We start from the raw sequence: 19,268 nt of genomic DNA on the forward strand, positions 1-19,268 counted from the left end.
AAGCCACTCCCACCTCTTCCTTGAAACCTCAGCAAGCCCCTCCCACCTCTTGAAACCTCAGCAAGCTCTTCCCACCTCCTTGAAACCTCAGCAAGCCACTCCCATCTCTTCCTTGAAACCTCAGCAAGCTCCTCCCACCTCCTCCGTGGAACCTCAGACTGTTGTCCTGCCCACATGGCTGACCATGCCCTACAAGAAGCTCAGCTCTGGGCCTGAGGAGTGACCACTAACTAGGGTGCTGCCTGTTCTCTGGGACAAATAAAGAAACACAGCCTTTCAGATTTGAAATTGAGACAAAGCATTCCTGAAATGAGAGGGAAGGGTCAGCGAGCAAATGTGGGACAATTTAGGGCCACAAGAGCAATTTCTGTTTTAAACGTAGGACACAATTTATTAGAGCTTAAAGGAGAAGCTCGGGGCAGGCAAGCTGTAAATCTTAGATGCCATCCAGAGGAGAATGGGGGGGGGGGGATGGGGGAGAAGACCATGCTCTTAGAGTTACTGGCACAGCACGGAGGTGTCAGGCAGCTCCATGGTGGCGGAGGAGGCTCCAGAGAAGGGTAAGGAAACCCAGAGTGTTGGAAGAAGCATACTTTGGTTCTGGTAAGGATCTGAAAGAGACAGGAAACGAAGGGAGGGAGAGAGGGAAGGAGGGAGGGAGGAAAGGAGAAAGGGAGGAAGGAAGGAAGGAGAGAAGTAGAGAAATTGGGGCTGGGGATTTAGCTCAGTGGTAGAGCGCTTACCTAGGAAGCGCAAGGCCCTGGGTTCGGTTCCCAGCTCCGAAAAAAAGAACCAAAAAAAAAAAAAAAAAAAAAAGAAATAGAGAAATTGTGTAATTAATATATGTTAAAATCTCTGAGGCTGAAGTCCAATCCAGTAACACAAAACCTCTACTTAAATCAGTCTACGTTTGTACGTTTGGTAATGGTTACAAAGACTGGCTTAAAGGGCAAAAACATATATGATCAAGGTTTGTCCACAAGTGTTCAGTTTAGATGAACATAGTTATGATTGATACTTTGAAGTCCGTATCCTTTGCTTCGGCTTGTGTCTTAGCTATTCAAAGAGGCAATTCATAGCAGGCTTACATCCAAAAATCAGAGAAATAACATTTTAGTAACTTAGTGACACACCTGAAAACTCTAGAAAAACAAGAAGAAATAATACCTGAAATAATCAAATTTGGGGCCGAATCAATAAAATAGACATAAATAGCAAATAAAATACAGCAATACAAAAATATCAATAAAACCAAGACATTGAAGCCAACAATTAAGAAATGGGACCTCATGAAACTGAAAAAGGACACTGTTGTTTGAGCAAAGTGCCAGCCTAAAGAATGGAACACTTTACCAATTATACATCTGCTAGAATATTAGTATCTAGAATATATTTTTTAAAAACTTAAAAACATGAACATAAAAAATAACCTAATTAGGGGCTGGAGAGATGGCTCAGTGGTTAAGAGCACTGACTGCTCTTCCAGAGGTCCTGAGTTCAAATCCCAGCAACCACATGGTGGCTCACAACCATCTGTAATGAGATCTGATGCCCTCTTTTGGTGTGTCTGAAGACAGCTACAGTGTACTTACATATAATAAATAAATAAATCTTTAAAAAAAATAACCTAATTAAAAGTGGGTTACAGAACTAAAAACAGTCTCAAAAGATGAAATACGAATGGGTAAGAAACACCTTTCTTTAAAAGGTTTGCTTGTGTGTTTTATGTGCATGGGTACTTTGTGTGCATGTACATCCGCATACTGCAAGACGCTATCAAACAGTTGTGAACTGCCATGTGGGTGCTGGGAATTGAACTCTATCTTCAAAAGAGCAGTGAATGCTGTTAGCCACTGAGCCACCTCTCCAGCTCTCAAGAAACACTTAAAAAAAAAAATTCAATATCCTTAACCATCAGGGAAACACAAATTAAAACTATTTTGAGATTTCATTTTATCCCAGCCAGAGTGGCCAAGATCAATAAAATGAATGATAATTTGTGCTGGAAAGGATGCAGAGTAAGGACGCGTATTCTCTGCCAGACAGAGTTCTGCTTCTGCTCTCGGGGTACTCACAAGACCTCGCTAGGCTTGAGTGCCAGGGAAAAATAGCCTTCTCCAAGCTGGTGTTCTGTGAAACTGCGCCTTTTTATTGGGGGGGGGGGGGTAACAAGAGCTCTATAACTGTGGGGAGCAGGTAGGGGGTTTTTGAGGTGAGCATACATTATTGTCTGCTGCTGAGGTGCTGGGACTGTTTCATTTGCATGAAGAGGAATTCAGGTGCTTGCTGAACCTTATAGGGAGAAAAGAGTTAAACCTATAATTTGGCCACCAGATTGCATGACTCCTCAAGAGTGGCAGAGGTGGTGGTCATACAGGCTCATGTCCTGGAGCATGAGGCCCAGAAAGAGCAATCCTGCTGGTCTCCAGACAAGATTTTCAGGGTTGAACACTACTTGACCTCACTCCGGCTCTGGGCTGGCTCCCCAAGTCACGCGCTATCTGGCCCCACAACTCATTGCTGGTGAGAGCACAAACTAGTAAAGTTACTCTGGAGGTTCCTCAGAAAGCTGAAAGATCAATTTACCACGCTCTAGCTCTAACACTCTTGCACATGTACGTGAAGGACTCTACATCCTACTGCAGACACTTGCTTGTCCATGTCCGCTGCTGCTCTATCTGTAATAACCCAAAGTCTGAAACAAGCTAAATGTGTGAGCTGATGAATGGATCGTAAAAATACAGTACATTTACATAATGACTGTATAAAAATGGAATCATCATGAGTGACATAACCCAGGCTCAAAAGACAAATATTATATGTTTTCTCTTTCATGTAGATGTTCACTTTGAAGCTTTAATGTGTGTTTCAGTCCAAATAGCCATGGAGGTTAGGTACCTAATAAGAGACCAGAGGTAGTGGGGGGAGGGAGGGCTCTTTCAGGGAAAGGGAAACAGAGGATAATGTTATAAAAAGATAGAGGGAAACTAGAATAGGAGAATTGAGGGGGAGGAGGGTGGGAGGGCAGGTTAAAGGAGGGAATGTGGGGAGAGACAGCTAACACTGAAGGTCTTTTGAAAAGCCATATGGAATCCTGCTGCTGTGGAAGCTTCCTCTAGGTAGTCAGGGGTCTCTAGAGGAGCAGAACTGATGAAATGAATATACTGGTAGATGAATGCATATTCAGTCATTAAATATGAATTTATAGAATATAGATGTATTAATCAAATACCTAGTATATGAATATTAATGGACTACTATATAAATATCAATTATAATTGAATACATAATCAGTGAATATCACTATATTATATATATTCACTCCCATAAACATCATAAGCTATTGCTAAGATGTAGATTGCTCTATACAACCTGGTAGCAAGGCTCTTCTACCTCTGAAGCCAACACTTATGTCACTGAACATGGAGAGGTCAAGCTAGTGCCCAACTAGCAGACTCATCCCTGCTGACCAGTGTTTATGGGGTTGTAAGTTACTCTGAATGCTACTGGAGGAGAAAGGTAAGCATCATTACCCAACTACAAACCCTGTAACCTACAGCAGCGATCTGTCTGCAAAGTATACTGGGGCAGTGGCAACACAGATGTTATCATAAGAGCTATCCACATTCTGATTAGGCCCACATCTTCAGAGAGGACTCATACCTGACACTGCAAAAGTGCCTGAAACCCCAAGACTAGATAAGTCATGCCCTAGGGGAAAACCCAATACTGTCATCAAAGGGACCTAGTGATAGAAATGAGCTCTGGACAGTGAACTACCCATGGGTCGGTGCATCATCGAGCAACCCTCACCAGAAAAGCTGCTTCTTGCACAGATGGGAGCTAACACGGAGACTCGCAAATGGACAGTCTGCAGAGAGTGGGAGACTTCGGAGTGCCCAGGCCTAAGTAGGATATCGTCATCAAACCGCTTTCCCACCACAGCTTTCTGTACCTCCTGTTCCTGGGTCTGGACTTAGCTCTGTACAGAGGCAGAGCCAGGGCCTGATTTGAAACAGAATCAACGTAGCCAACCAACACAAGTCTTTTGGGTTTGGTTTGGTTTGGTTTGGAGCGATGTTTATTAAGCCAGGGATGTGTGCACGCTAGCCAAGTGCCCTACTACCAAGCTATACCTTCAGGCCCTAACATAGCAAGCACCTTACCCAAGTTCTTTACTTATGGAGGGAAACTCATAGCCAGCCAGAATACTACATGGGCGCTGACATGGAAATGTGTGTATATGTTCTACAAGGCCTGGACATTTCACTGGACAAGTCAGTCCCTGTGGCGTTGCTGGTTCCTCATCTGTGGTCGTCTCGCTGTAACTACCCCTAAGTAGAGCACTTAGCTCCCCAGGTGCAGGCCAGTTCTGTGGGTTTCTGCCTCCTTCGTTCTTGTGGATTTTCAGCCTTGGTTTCTGATGGCTGTCAAGATTTCTGTGCATTTTCATGTTTGCTGCTGGTTGGTTCCTCTGTAGCTGCATCAGGGAGAGTGACAAAAGACTTCTGCTGCCTGCTCAGCCTGCTCTGATGGAGCATCATGAATGACACCTTGGAAAAGGCAATGAAGACTGACAGGAAGGGCTAGCTAGCTGTGCCTCCCGGGCTTCTCTCTCCCCACTCTCTGAGAGCAGGCCCCGCAAACACTAGTGTGTGTTCACAGTCCCTTCCTTCCCTACATGGCGTTGTTCCCACTTAGCTCCCTGCCTCCTCTGTGGAAGCATGCCTGTCTAGTCCAAATGCTTACAGAGTCCTGAAAGAGGATTTGCTGGGCTGTTCATTGCACCAGACACTCCACGGGGGCCATCTAGCACACACGGCAACAGTGATGCTGCTGGAAACAGGCCTCCAGAATCGTTTGAAGTCCTTCTTTCCCCAAATGCATATCGGGCAGTGCAGCTCATACATGTAATCTCGCTCTTCATGAAGTTGAGTCATGGGGTCCTAGGTCTTAAGCCAGTCTAGGGCCTGTGATGAAATCCTATCTCAAAAAACAACTTTTTAGTTAAAATATTTAAATCCAAAGTCCACAAAAGGAAGGCTCATCCTTCAGAGCCCAGCATGTGTCTCCCTTGAATTGTCAGTGATGAGATTTTGTTACTAGGGATGGAACCCAGGGTGTCACTGTCACTGAACTGCACCAGTAGCCTGAGGTGGAATGTGTTTCTCTCTGCCATTGCCTGCCAGAAAGGCAGACTCACATGACTTCTACTACCTGCAGCAGGAATTGTCCCTCCTTGAAGACAGGGAACAGCTGCTATTTACCTCATGTGACTTAAGAGCCTCCACTTTTGGAGGCTTTGCAGGCCAGCAAAGGGATGCACAAAATAAGATAAAGGTCTATGGATATGCATGTCTATATAATAATTGCCATATGGAATCTCAGAGAGATTCAGTCACCCATCCAAGTTCCCACAGAATGGACAAGAGGTGGCGAATCAACTTTTTCTTGAGTCACTAGCCAGCTGAGTCTCAGGTAATGCTGAGTGGCAGTCTATCTTGTTCCCTTGATGAGCATGGTGCCAACTACTCCCAGCCCCCTTTGTGAGGTCTACACACAGGCCTGTCAGTGACATATGACATGTCACTTTCCTGTTCTTAGAATTCTTCAACACTCTGATTCCCTGATGAATTAATAAGCAACCTCACTTCCAGAGAGGTTCCCTACCCTCTATCCACTCCCGGTTTGTAGCAACAGACACACACGTAGTTCCTAACCCTGGAATGGGGAGCTGTGTCTGTCCCATGTAGCGTTGTCCCACTAAGGCAGAATGGAGTGAGCCTGGGTTTGGGAGCCTGGTCTGACCTGTTTAGGGGAACATCCCCTACGTGTAGAAATGGCACATTGGACGGGCACGCCAACAGCTGCATTTGACCCTCAACGTTGGATGAAATTGCTAAGCAATTGATAAGAGTTAGTGGGCACAGTTCTAGAGAAGCAGAGGTCACACCAGTTACCCATAGCTTTCCTGCTGGCCTGGCCCTCCTGGACACCAGCTCTGCCTCGTCCTTCAGAGAGTCGGCTTGAGTAGGTTTCTGGTTGTGTTGGTTTTTCTTTTTAAAGATTTGTTTGTTTTATTTATTGAGTTCACTGTCACTGTCCTCAGACACACCAGAAGAAGGCATCAGATCTCATTGCAGATGGTTGTGAGCCACCATGTGGTTGCTGGGAATTGAACTCAGGACCTTTGGAAGAGCAGACAGTGCTCTTAACCACTGAGCCATCTCTCCAATCCTGGTTTCTGTTCTTTGTAAATAATCTCTAGGACACACATGAGTTTTCAGAAATCCTCCTAGGATGGCCAACTAATGTTCAAAATAAGAATGTTTCTCTGGAAAGACAGGACCAGCCAAGGTTGGAAATGGTAATGGGTAGTTTCAGTCATCATATTTCAGCATGAGTCAATCCAAGAACTTCTCACTAAGACTCTTAGCTAATATTGGGGGCAATCAAGAATTTGATAGGGGTTCGGGGATAGAGCAATAATAAGGGTATAGACTTCTCCCAGGGGAGGGCAGGCCTGGGATGGGGAAGGCACTGTAGCTATTGGAAAATTTACCCAGAATTAATCCTCCTCCCAGTAACAAGGAAAATAGCTTATTAGGATTGCATATGTTATAAAAAGTACTCATCAGTATCTCTAATGTACACAATTCCTCCCGAGAAACTCATTATGTCAATGGAGGCTCATTACAGGAGATTTGGGAGTGGTATTTATATTGGACACAGTCTACTAAATACAGCAGCAAGGACTTTTATTACATGGGTACATGACTTGGAGCAAATGTCTCTCAATAAACTCATTAAGAAAGGATGTAAAACATGCTCTGGGAATGGTGGAGGAGAGATGCTTTGTTCTTAAAGCATCCCTACATAACAGACCCACAGATGCTGAAACTATGCAGTGTCTCTGGTGTGAGCAACTGCAACAGCATTGAAGGCAACTGTCTGATGCAAAGGTACAGATTGCAGAACTGGCTAGTTTTATGCCAACTTCAGGCAAACTATAGTTATCTGAAAGGAGGGAACTTCAACTGAGAAAGTGTCTTCGTAAGTTCTGACTATAGGGCGTTTTTTAAAATTAGTGATTGACAGGGAAGGGCCCAGCCCATTTTTGTGGGTGATGTTATCCCTGAGCTGGTAGTTCAACTAGAAAGCAGGCTGAGCAAGTCATGGGGAGCAAGCCAACAAGCAGCACCCCTCCATGGCCTCTGCATAATCTGCCTCCAGGTCCCAGTTCTGTTTGAGTTCTGTCTTCTGCTAATGAACAGTCATATAGAAGTGTAAACCGAACGAGTCCTCTCCTCTCCAAATTGCTTTGGTCATGGTGCTTCATTACAGGAATTGCAACTATAACTAAGACACGGTTTTTAAATTTAGCATAGGAAAACTAATTAATGTTTTCCTTAAGATACCTACAGGGGCCTAGGATGTAACTCAGTGGTAGAGACCACTTGACTAACTTGCAAAAGGCCTTGAATTCAGTCCTTCGTGTAGCAAAATGAAGTACGTGCATGTAAGAATGCCAGTGGGATGACTCCAGGTGTAAAAATACTTGCCTGAGGACCTGAGTTGTATTCCTGGGACCCACAAAGGGGAAAGAGAGACTCTGGCCTTCCTCACAAATGCTGTGGTGCATGCACACAGGGGCACACAAATAAAGTAAGTAATAAGTAAGTAAAGTGATTTGAAATTTTTTATTTTTAAAACAGAAATCATCGCTTCTCGGCCTTTTGGCTAAGATCAAGTGTAAAACAGAAATCTTCAAAGCCATCTCGAATTAAAGTTAAAATTGGGATTGGCAGGGTGGCTCAGCAAGTGGAGAGGCCTTACAAGCCTGATGACCCGAGTTTGATCCTTGTATCCCACAATGGACGGAGAAGACAAAGTCCTAAAGACTGTTCTGTGACCTCTATGAGTGCACTTGTTCACACACACACACACACACACACACACACACACACACACACACATGCAAATAATACAATTAAAACTGTTTACCTAAAAACTCAAATTTTTAGCTTAATTTTTAAGACCACTTTAGGAATTGGCTGATGGGTTAGATGTTCCAGGCACTGTGTTGTCCACTAGGGAACACCACTGCCTGGGACAGAAAGACAGACTGCTGCACAGACTAACATCGTCTGGTGACCTGAGGCACCCACATGCCAACTTTACAAATTATTCTTGGGTGATGTCAGAGATCTCCAGGGAAAGCCAGGGAAGTCTCACTAGAAGTCTATCTGGGGATATCAGCTTGGCAAATGGGGCTCTGGGAATGGGGTTGGAGTAGAACAGGAAGAGACGGGCCCTTCTATCTCATCCCAAGCTTCGACACCTCCTGATGCTGTTCCATTCAGTCCACAAATATGTATCCGGGGCCAACAAGATGGCTCACTGCTACACAGTATTCACCAGGTGTCACTGGGTACCACACAGCCAGCCTCCACCTCCACCTCCACTGGAGGTGATGACCAAGCTCAAATAGTGCATGCTACCATGAACACATGGGGGTAGGGCAGGATGGCCCATGCAACAGTGACATTTCAGCTAAGTCACATGAGACACCAACACAAGGAAGAGTAGGCGGAAGGTCAGAATGGGAGCGAGCGTGCGAAGGGAGGGGTCGACCAGGGAGTAGCACTTAGTGAACAAATCGGAAGGCAGGGTTACATAAGGCAGGAAGCGACAGTGCCAGCAAACGCTGTCAACTTGTATGAAGCTAAGAGACAGACTGAAGCAGCAAAGCAGACGTGCGTGTCTAAGATCCCTCCGTGTCTAAGATCCCTCTACTGCCTGTGTTAAAGAAGCCTCTCTTGAGAGTCGGCTCCATGAGCACACAGCTTCACAGGGGCCAAGGTCATCAGGCCAGAGTGGCAGCATCAGAGCTGAAGGAATGGCACCGATGAAAGGCAAGTTTCAGAAGGATCTGGAAGGCGTCGTGGATGGAGTGGGCGGGGCCAGAGGGGAGGTGTCAAGGATGCATGAGTCGTGTGCCTGGGGATGATGCCAGGTACCACTAGGGGCTAGTTAGAGAGGGAGCAGGTCACAGAGGGCTGACAAAAGGCCAAGGTTGGCCATGCTGAGTTTGAGAGATTTGAAATCTGGACTTGAAGTTCAAAGAAGAAATCTGGTCTAGGTAGAGGCCCCACAACACATGATAGAGTGAGAGATGGGGTAAAAGAGAGAAGAGAACAGGATAGGGCTGGGAAATTCAATGTCTACAGGCTCTATGAGGAGAATCTATCACTTATAGCAGGTCTTCTTTAACTTGCCCACTCTGGAGCCTTTTCGCATAAGAAATCTATACATGACCCCGGATATAAAGATATAATGTAGGTGTTCAAGTAAAGCATTTATTGATAATAAGCTTTAACTTCCCTCCACCACCCCTTCAATCCTGTCTTGCTCACCATTTTTACTTACTCAGGATCACCTTCTTAGGGATGACACCACCCCTGGTGGGCAGGGCCCTCCCATACCAATCATTATTCAATAAAACACCCACAGAATTTGCCCACAGGAAATGGGGTGGTATCATTCTTTCACTTGAGGTTTCTCTTCCAAGATGATTCTAGCTTATGTCAAGTTGACCAAAACCAACCAGGACATTAAAAAAAATATTTTAAGCAATTCATATGTATGTATGTATGTATGTATGTATGTATGTATGTATGCATGCATGCATGCATGACCATTTATATTCAATATATAACATATATAACATATTACCATTTACTAAAGACAATAGCAGATTTACATACTGATAAGAAGGACATGATTGCTCATTTTTAAGTGAAGAATTAAATCTCGGCTAAATGTTTGATACCATAGGACACACACTACCTTTTGTAAACTTCATGCTGTCTCGGGACAGGGAAGTCACGTGATGTGCGCTATGGACGCTCACGTGATCCAGAGTCTCCTCCACCCAGGGAAGTCACCCAGCACTCACTCACGTTGATTTCCACCTTCTGAGAACTCAGGTAGGAAGATGCACTTGAGTTTCTGATGTTCAACTTGAATGTTAGGTTCGCATCCTGCCTGCCAGGGGCAAGCACTGGGGACTTGCCTCTGTGGTTAACACCCTGGGCCATGAGATACTTGGAGGCTTCTGGAGATCTCAGATCAAGTATAAAGGTGGCTCAGAGTGTGAACAAAGCCTTGGAGGATTTAGTGAGGGTAGAAGAGCTTGGGAGGGTGGGGGAGACCACACTACATAGACCTACCATTGCGGCAGTTGTCAGGGGAGCATGCAGGCTCCCAAGACCCTGACTGTGCAAACTACATTGAAGGTTCTCCTGCTGGTGTTGAATTGCCTCTCAGACTCCATAGGTGACAAAGTGGACAGGGAAGTGAGCTACCCTAAGTCTCTTGGCCTGTACACACGTCTCAGCCTAATAGAGGATCATTTATGTGTACCTTCTATGTTGTGATGGTTCATGCCAGTGTGGCTTGCCCCAAAGAACATTGCCTCTGCTATATCAAAGCTGGAAATGGCCAGGGATATAAGGTGGATGCTTCAAAGGTCACCAGGTGTGATGTGACTTGTGTCCTGAGGGAGCCTGCCCATGTGCTTTTATCCATTCAGCAGACTGATCTCAAAATGCCCGGTAGGCAATGTAAACAGGGCTCTTGGCCCCTGAATACCAAGTTTGGAAAGTCCGGCAGAGAAAGCTCAACAGGTTCCTGCGGCTGTAGATGCTCAAGAGAATAGAGCAACCAAGAGAAATCCTCTAACGGGAAAGTGCTTCAGGGACTCAGCTGCCCAAAGCCTGCTCTGAACCTCTAGATGATTGAATCCACTCTGCCAGCCAACAGTTGTTATTCACCAGTTCAGACACAATTCATGGTTCAGAGGGGACTAGGGGAAGAACTGTCCTAACAAGGAAAATTACCCCTTGTCACAATTCTGCCAAGCTCCTGTCTGCTCTGGGCGAGAAACAAAGAGCTAAGAGGAAGGAGAGTGAACGAGGGCAGAGGCTTCTAGTGTTTTACTCTCAGTCTACTTGCTGACCCCAGGTACTGTGGACACACTGTGAAATCTGAAGGCAGAACAAAATGACTCACCCTTAAGGAAGTCCCCATTCGTCTGATCTGTCCTTGTCTGCTTCCCACCTGCCCTCCCCAGCACCAGCTCCCACCCCCCTCACCTCTGCCCCCCAGCTGAGTTCCTGAGAATGTCGATTTGGATGTGGAAGAAACTGCCCAGGGTTGTATTAAAAGTTAAACCCCAGAAAGTTCCTGGATTCTTAGGAGAAGTCTGCAGCGCCCTCTGCTGGAACTCATTGGTCTTGAGCAGAGTAGACAATAACTCACCGCCCACAGGCAAAACCACTTTTATAGATATTTCCTGTAAAAATTTCCTCTTGAGTTTCTATATAACACACTTCATTGTACTTGAGATGCATTTCTCAAATAAATTCTGTTACTTTACACTTTCAGTCTTTCATTTTGCCACTAATGCAAATTGACATTGAATATTAATCCAAGCTGTAGTAATGCTGGCCTCGTAGGTTTTTTTAAGTAGGTGTATTTCTGAGATTTAAATTTCAGTGAGTGAAAAGCTTACTTGCTATTAATAATGTAAAAGAAGAGTAAAGGAATCCGAGTTTTACTTTAGAGAATGCCAGCCTTGGCATAATAGAACACAGGTATGATGCTGTGAAGTAGAAGTGGGGAAATGCGGGTGTAAGAGAGGGAAGGAGAAGGGTATGAAGGTGCTGTGAAGGGGCAGCTCATAGCTTAAGAGCACGGGCTACTCTTCCAAAGGACCTAAGTTTGATTTTTTAGCACCCACAATGTACTTCCCGACCTTCTGTATATAACTCCAGTTCCAGGGGAGTGATGATCACCTTCTGGACTTTGCAAGCACTGGTTCACATGATGCACAGACACAAAAGCAAGCAATGACCACATATAAATAATTAAACAAACACATAAATAAATGATAGCAGGGGCCTGGAGAGGCAACTAATCAGTTAACCTCACTGGTTGTCTTATAACAGTCCCAGGTTCAGTTCCTAGCACAGATTCATGCCTAGTATTCTAGCTATAGCTGACTACCATGGCTAGATGAACTGACGTATATATAGTCCTTTACAAATGTCCTTCTGATGGGCTGGAGAGATGGCTCAGCAGTTAAGAGCACTGGCGGCTCTTCCAGAGGTCCTGAGTTCAGTTTCCAGCAACAAATTCCCTTCTGAGTTAGAGCTGAGGTCCTGTTACATTCAGCTAAAGTAAATGAGACCCTGGGGTGGATGGAGCAAGATGAAGTGTAGTCAGAGTGATACTCTGTCAGGAAAGGTACCAAGAACAGCCTGTGCTCATAGAAGTTTGCCATGATCGACAGGAAAATGGTTAGTTAGTTAGTTAGTTAGTTAGTTAGTTAGTTAGTTTTTTTTTTTTTTTTTGGTTCTTTTTTTCGGAGCTGGGGACTGAACCCAGGGCCTTGCGCTTCCTAGGTAAGCGCTCTACCACTGAGCTAAATCCCCAGCCCCAGTTAGTTAGTTTTTTAAGACAGGGTTTCTCTGTGTAACAGAGCTCTGACTGGCCTAGACTCAATTTGTAGACCAGGCTGGCCTTGAACTCACAGAGATCTGTCTGCCTTGACTCCTGAATGCTGGGATTAAAAGTGGGCACCACCACAATCGGCTCAAAATGGTAAGTTCTTATGTGAGGAAATTATTAGTCTGGGTAAAAATAAGACAAGTACCATCTCATAGTTCCCTGGACCCAAATCCTGTGGGGAGGAGAGCTGAACACCCAGAAGTGCAGACACTCCTGAGAAATCAGAGAATACTCCGCCCACATTCCCAACCCAAGAGGGAATTGCCTAGTGCCAGCTATGCCAGCAGGGACCTAAGAGCAATCAGGGGCAGGACCCATCTGATTCCTGCCCTCACTGAGAACTGAAAGAAAGTCACCATGGGCACCTACACACCTGAGAGCAGAGCACCTGTTCCCAGAAATGGCTGAAAGAAAAAGGAAAACAGTTCTATAGGAGTGCTAACACAGAGGCCTACAGCAGGGTCAAGTCACTGTCAGAAACAGCAAGACACGCTACCACCAGAGACAACCTGATGGCGAGCAAGAGGAACCAAGACGACTTGGCATCATCAGATCCCAGTTCTCCCACCAAAGAAAAATACTGGATATCCAAACATACCAGAAAAGCTAGATTTAGATTTAAAAATCACATTTTATGACAATGATGGAGAACTTTAAGCAGGACATAAATAACTTCCTTAAAGAAATGCAGGACAACACAAGTAAACAAGTAGAAGCCCTCAAAGAGGAAACACAAAAATCCCTGAAAGAATTACAGGAAAACACAACCAAACAGGTGAAGGAATTGAACAAAACCATCCAGGATTTAAAAATGGAAATAGAAACAATAAAGAAAGCACAAAGGGAGACAACCCTGGAGATAGAAAAGCTAAGGAAAAGACCAGGAGTCATAGATACAAGTATCACCAACAGAATACAAGAGATAGAAGAGAGAATCTCAGGAGCAGAAGATTCCATAGAAATCATTGACTCAACTGTCAAAGATAATGTAAAGCGGAAAAAGCTACTGGTCCAAAACATACAGGAAATCCAGGACTCAATGAGAAGATCAAACCTAAGGATAATAGGTATAGAAGAAAGTGAAGACTCCCAGCTCAAAGGACCAGTAAATATCTTCAACAAAATCATAGAAGAAAACTTCCCTAACCTAAAAAAAGAGATACCCATAGTCATACAAGAAGCCTACAGAACTCCAAATAGATTGGACCAGAAAAGAAACACCTCCTGTCACAGAATAGTCAAAACACCAAACGCACAAAATAAAGAAAGAATATTAAAAGCAGTAAGGGAAAAAGGTCAAGTAACATATAAAGGCAGACCTATCAGAATCACACCAGACTTTTCGCCAGAAACTATGAAAGCCAGAAGATCCTGGACAGATGTCATACAGACCCTAAGAGAACACAAATGCCAGCCCAGGTTACTGTATCCTGCAAAACTCTCAATTAACATAGATGGAGAAACCAAGATATTCCATGACAAAACCAAATGTACTCAATCTCTTTCTACAAATCCAGCCATACAAAGGATAATAGATGGAAAACTCCAACACAAGGAAAGAAACTATGCCATACAAAAAGCAAGAATGTAATCTCCTTGTAATGAAACCAAAAGAGAGACACACAAACATAATTCCACCTCTAAGAATGAAAATAAGAGGAAGTGATGATCACTATTCCTTAATATCTCTCAACATCAGCAGACTCAATTCCCCAATAAAAAGACATAGACTAACAGACTGGATACATAAAGAGGACCCAGCATTTTGCTGCATGCAGGAAACACACCTCAGAGACAAAGACAGACACTACTTCAGAGTAAGACTGGAAAACAACTTTCCAAGCAAATGTTGTTTCAAAGAAACAAACTGGAGTTGCCATTCTAATGTCGAATAAAATTGACTTTCAACCAAAAGTCATCAAAAAAGATAAGGAAGGACACTTCATATTCATTAAAGGAAAAATCCACCAAGATGAACTCTCAATCCTAAATATCTATGCTCCAAATGCAAGGGCACCTACATTCATTAAAGAAACCTTACTAAAGCTCAAATCACACATTGCACCTTGCACAAAAATAGTAGGAGATTTCAACACCCCGCTCTCATCACTGGCAGATCATGAAAAGAGAAGTTAAACAGAGACGTAAAGAAACTAACAGAAGTTATGAAATAAATGAATTTAACAGGTATTTATAGAACATTCCATCCTAAAACAAAAGGATATACCTTCTTTTCAGCACCTCATAGTACCTTCTCCAAAATTGACCATATAATCAGTCACAAAACAGGCCTCAACAGATACAGAAAGATAGAAATAATTCCATGCATCTTATCAGATCACCACGGACTAAGGCTGGTCTTCAATAACAACAATAACGACAGAAAGCCCACATATTCGTGGAAGTTGAACAATGCTCTACTCAATGATAGCTTGGTCAAGAAAGAAAAAAGAGAGAAATTAAAGACTTCTTAGAATGTAATGAAAATGAAGGTACAACATACCCAAACTTATGGGACACAATGAAAGCTGTGCTAACAGGAAAACTCATAGCTCTGAGTGCAGCAGAAAGAAACAGGAGAGAGCATATGTCACCAGCTTGACAGCACACCTAAAATCTCTAGAACAAAAAGAAACAAATACACCCAAGGGGAGTAGAAGGCAGGAAATAATCAAACTCAGGGCTAAAATCAACCAAGTAGAAACAAAAAGGGCTATACAAAGAATCAACAAAACCAGGAGCTGGTTCTTTGAGAAAATCAACAAGATAGATAAACCGTTAGCCAAACTAACGAGAGGACACAGAGAGTGTGTCCAAATTAACAAAATCAGAAATGAAAAGGGAGACATAACAACAGAATCAGAGGAAATTAAAAAAAATCATCAGATCCTACTACAAAAGCCTGTATTCAACAAAACTAGAAAATCTGGAGGAAATGGACAGTTTTCTAGACAGATATCAGGTACCAAAGTTAAATCGGGAACAAATCTAAACACCTAAACAACCCCATAACTCCTAAAGAAATAGAAGCAGTTATTAAAAATCTCCCAACTAAAAAGAGCCCAGGACCAGATGGGTTTAGAACAAAATTCTATCAGACCTTCATAGAAGACCTCATACCATTACTATCCAAACTATTCCACAAAATAGAAACAGACGGAGCACTACCGAATTCCTTCTGTGAAACCACAATTACTCTTATACCTAAACCACACAAAGACCCAACAAAGAAAGAGAACTTCAGACCAATTTCCCTTATGAATATCGATGCAAAAATACTCAAAAAAATTCTTGCAAACCAAATCTAAGAACACATCAAAATGATTATCCATCATGATCAAGTAGGCTTCATCCCAGGGATGCAGTGATGGTTTAATGTATGGAAATCCATCCACATAATGCAATATTTAAACAAACTCAAAGATAAAAACCACATAATCATTTCATTAGATGCTGAGAAAGCATTTGACAAAATTCAACACCCCTTCATGATAAAAGTCCTGGAAAGATCAGGAATTCAAGGCCCATATCTAAACATAGTAAAAGTCATATACAGCAAACCAGTAGCTAACATCAAACTAAATGGAGAGAAACTTGAAGCAATCCCACTAAAATCAGGACAAGGCTGCCCATTCTCTCCTTACTTATTCAATATAGTTCTCGAAGTCCTAGCCAGAGCAATCAGACAATGAAAAGAGGTCAAAGGTATACAAATTGGAAGGGAAGAAGTAAAAATATCACTATTTGCAGATGATATGATAGTACACTTAAGTGACCCCAAAAGTTCCACCAGAGAACTACTAAACCTGATAAACAACTTCAGCAAAGTGTCTGGGTATAAAATCAACTAAAGAAAAAAATCAGTAGCCTTCCTCTACTCAAAGGGAAAACAGGCTGAGAGAGAAATTAGGGAAACGACATCCTTAACAATAGTCCCAAATAATATAAAATATTTTGGTGTTACTTTAACCAAGCAAGTAAAAGATCTGTATGACAAGAACTTCAAGTCTCTGAAGAAAGAAATTGAAGAAGATCTCAGAAGATGGAAAGATCTCCCATGCTCATGGATTGGCAGGATTAATATAGTAAAATGGTCATTTTTGCCAAAAGCAATCTACAGATTCAATGCAATCCCCATCAAAATTCCAACTCAATTCTTTATAGAGATAGAAAGAGCAATTTACAAATTCATTTGGAATAACAAAAAACCCAGGATAAGGGAAACTATACTCGACAATAAAAGAACTTCTGGGGGAATCACCATCCCTGACCTCAAGCAGTATTACAGAGCAATAGTCATAAAAACTGTATGGTATTGGTACAGAGACAGGCAGATAGATCAGTGGAACAGAATGGAAGACCCAGAAATGAACCCACACTCCTATGGTCACTTGATTTTTAACCTTAACCCTAACCCTAACCCTAACACCATCCAGTGGAAAAAGGATAGCATTTTCAGCAAACGGTGCTGGTTCAACTGGAGGTCAGCATGTAGAAGAATGCAAATTGACCCATTCTTAGAACCCTGTACAAAGCTTAAGTCCAAGGTGGATCAAGGACCTCCACATCAAACCAGATACACTCAAACTAATAGAAAAGAAGTGGGGAAGAGTCTCGAACACATGGGCACTGGGGAAAATTTCCTGAACAAAACACCAATGGTTTATGATCTAAGACCAAGAATCGACAAATGGGACCTCATAAAACTGCAAAGCTTCTCTGTAAGACAAAGGACACTGTCATTAGGACAAAATGGCAACCAACAGATTGGGAAAAGATCTTTACCAATCCTACATCTGATAGAGGGCTAATATCAAAAATATACAAAGAACTCAAGAAGTTAGACTCCAGAGAGCCAAATAATCCTATTAAAAAATGGGGTACCAAGCTAAACAATAAATTCTCAGATGAGGAATATCGAATGGCTGAGAAGCACATAAAGAAATGTTCAACATCTTTAGTCATAAGGGAAATGCAAATCAAAACAACCCTGAGATTCCACCTCACACCAGTGAGAATGGCTAAGATAAAAAAACTCAGGTGACAGCAGATGCTGGTGAGGATGTGGAGAAAGAGGAACACTCCTCCATTGTTGGTGGGATTGCAGACTGGTACAATCACTCTGAAAATCAGTCTGGAGGTTCCTTAGAAAATTGGACATTCCACTACCTGAGGACACAGCTATACCTCCCCTGGGTATATACCCAAAAGATTCTCCAACATACAACAAAGACACTATGTTCATAGCAGCCTTATTTATAATAGCCAGAAGCTGGAAAGAACCCAGATGCCCTTCAACAGGGGAATGGATTAAAAATGTGGTACATCTACACAATGGAGTACTACTCAGCAATCAAAAACTATGACTTCATGAAATTCATAGGCAAATGGAATAAACTAGAAAATATCATCCTGAGTGAGGTAACCCAATCACAGAAAAATACACATGGTGTACACTCATTGATATGTGGATATTAGCCCTAAAGTTCAAATTATCCAAGATGCAATCCATAGACCACAAGAAACTCAAGAAGGATGACCAAAATGTGGATGCTTCCTCTCCTTCTTAAAAGGGGGAACAAAAATATCCATAGGAGGGGATATAGAGGCAAAGTTTAGAGCAGAGACTAAAGGAATGGCCATTCAGAGCCTGCCCCACATGTGGCCCATATGTATACAGCCACCAAAACTAGATAAGCTTGATGAAGCTAAGAAGTGTATGCTGACAGGGATGGGATATAGATCTCTCCTGAGAGATACATCCAGAGCATGTCAAACACAGAGGTGAATGCTAGCAGCAAACCACTGAACTAAGAATGGGACCCTCTTTGGGGGAATTAGAGGAAGGATTGAAAGAGCTGAGGGGGCTTGCAACCCCATAAGAACAATGCCAACCAACCAGAGCTTCCAGGGACTAAACCACTACCCAAAGACTACACATGGACTGACCCAGGGCCCCAGCCGCATATGTAGCAGAGGATAGCCTTGTTGGGGCACCAGTGGAAAGGGAAGCCCTTGGTCCTGCCAAGGTTGGACCCCCAGTGCAGAGGAATTTTGGGAGTGGTGGTAAGGGGGGGAATGGATGGGGGAACACCCTTATAGGGGAGGGGCTTATGGACAGGAAATCAGGAAAGGGAATAACATTTGGAATGTAAATAGAGAAATATATCCAATTTTTTAAAAAGGCAAGTATAATCTGTAAATGAGTGTGCCATTTGTTCATAGGAGCAAGACAACAAATGTTACTTGATGTGCTACCTGGTCATATGTCAACTCGATACAAGCTAGAGCTTTCTAAAAGGAGGGAACCTCGATTGAGAAAATGCCTCCATAAGATTGGCTGTAGGGCATTTTCTTAATTAGTGATCAATTCAGAAGGGCCCAGCCCACTGTGGGTGGTGCCATCCTGGGCTGTGGGTCCTGGGTTCTAAAAGAAAGCAGTCTGAGCAAGCCATAGAGAGCAAGCCAGGAGGCAGCACTCCTCCATGGCCTCTACATCAGCTCCTGCCTCCGGGTCCCTGCCCTGTTTGAGTTCCTGTCTTGACTTCCTTCAGTGATGAACAATGCTATGGAAATGTAAGCCAAATAACCCCTTTCTTTCACAACTCGCTCTTTGATTTTGCTGTTTGGTCACAGCAATAGAACCCCTAAGGCAGCTAAGACCTTCCCTTTTGAAGTATGTAACAAGCATTTCC

This window comes from Rattus norvegicus, chromosome 15 (genome assembly GCF_036323735.1).
Source record: "Rattus norvegicus strain BN/NHsdMcwi chromosome 15, GRCr8, whole genome shotgun sequence".
NCBI classification, from domain to species: Eukaryota; Metazoa; Chordata; class Mammalia; order Rodentia; family Muridae; genus Rattus; species Rattus norvegicus.